The sequence below is a fragment of the Xiphophorus hellerii genome, unplaced genomic scaffold (genome assembly GCF_003331165.1).
Source record: "Xiphophorus hellerii strain 12219 unplaced genomic scaffold, Xiphophorus_hellerii-4.1 PGA_scaffold_58__1_contigs__length_500000, whole genome shotgun sequence".
Lineage (NCBI taxonomy): Eukaryota > Metazoa > Chordata > Actinopteri > Cyprinodontiformes > Poeciliidae > Xiphophorus > Xiphophorus hellerii.
Window position 1 is genome coordinate 90,715 of NW_022587633.1, and position 1,786 is coordinate 92,500.

Below are 1,786 nucleotides of genomic sequence, written 5' to 3' on the forward strand. Positions count from 1 at the left end.
GCCAGCCCTCCACGTTCCACCTCGGCGGCGGACTCCACACAGCGGCCGGAGCCATGTCTTCTTCCCGGCGGCGACGACGACGACGACGACGACGTGCCATCCGCGGACTCGGCGGCGACGACGACGACCGGAGTGCCGGAGGTCGAGGACGAAGAACCGCAGGCCCCGTCCTCGAGCACGGTGGGTAGGCTGAGTACATTTCCTGCAGTCATCCGTGGCTACCTAGAAGAGTACGGCCGGCACCTGGCCGGGGCAGTACGCTCGCGAAAGCATGCTGAAAATGTTAAGTCAAAGATGGGTCGAATTGTTGCATTCCTCAGCTACATGAGCCGTGATAAGACCGAGCTGGGCTCCTGGCGCTTCTTGGATGACGCCGGACGCATAATGGCCTGGCCCGCCGAACTCACCGAGCGGGAGCGGAAGGCCGTAACTACCGTTAAGGTCTACCTGGTAAACACAACCCAATTCCACGTATACTTCATGGAGACGCCTCCGAGAAGCTCCAGGCTGTCCAAGCGGCAGCTCGTGTCCGTGATGAGAGCTCTGAGGTCGGCTACGTGCCAAATCGGAACGAAGGTGGTGCTTCGGCAGATCAAGGTCAAGTCCGAGAAGCTACAGCGCTCCGTAACGCCCGAAATTCTCCGCAGATGCATCGCAAAGTGTCGGGGCTGGATCCCCAAACTCTTGCTGAGCTGCTCGCAAAAGAAGCACGACGTGGGACTGAGGCACCTGCTGTTCGGGTTCTTCGGCCTTTACCTTATTTCTCTCTACGGCCATCGAGCCGGAGTGATGACCAACCTTACCACCGAAGAGGTCCTGGAGGCCGCGAGCGGGGCCGTCTCTTCCTCTCCGGGGGTCGTACTCAATGTAAGTCTGCACCCACTCACTAACACTAGCCTGGCTGGCTGGCTGGCTGGCTGGCTGGCTGGAGCCTGGATGGATGGCTGGATGGATGGATGGCTGGATGGATGGATGGATGGATGGAGCAGCCAGGCTGCTGCATCCATCCATCCATCCATCCATCCATCCATCCATCCAGGCTCCATACATCCAGGCTCCAGCCAGCCAGCCAGCCAGCCAGCCAGCCAGCCATTTAACATTTCTCTGCCCTTCTTCAGGTAAAGAACCATAAGACTGCCCGGGTGTTTGGATGTGCTCAGGTCTTTCTCACCCACGAGGAACTGGGCTGGATCCAGCGGTGGATGGAGATCCGGGCTCGGCTACGTCCGCAGTGCGATCTGGTCTTCTTCAATACCAACCATCAGCACGTGAACACCATCACTGCGTTCGCCAGGAACGCGTGGGCAGCGATGCTGCTGCCAGGGAGACCCTCGCTTACCGACATCAGGACCGCGGTGGCAACGATGGTAAGTTATCCAGGAAAGCAGCATAACCGCCATCCGACCCCTGCCTGCCTGCCTGCCTGCCTGCCTGCCTGCCCGCCCTCTGACTCTCTGCCCCCCTCTCTCTCTCTCTCTCTCCCCTCACAGTGCAGGAACACCCACTCCAGTGATGTCCGGACGCAGATGGCCCGGGTCATGTGCCACGACACCCGCACGGCCGACCGATTCTATGCGATGCAGCTGGATGTCGGCCAAATGGCGGAGATGAGGCGCAGATTTGCCCAGTGCATGGGAGAAGAAGCTGCAGAAAGTTCACAATAAACTTTGAATAATGCACCAGGATGTGTCATGTCTCTTCATTGTGTGGTGGTGGTGGTGGTGGTGGGACAGGGGGGGGTTTCCAGGTTCCAGTCCCGGCCAACGGGGCCCGCGGACCGGCCCGC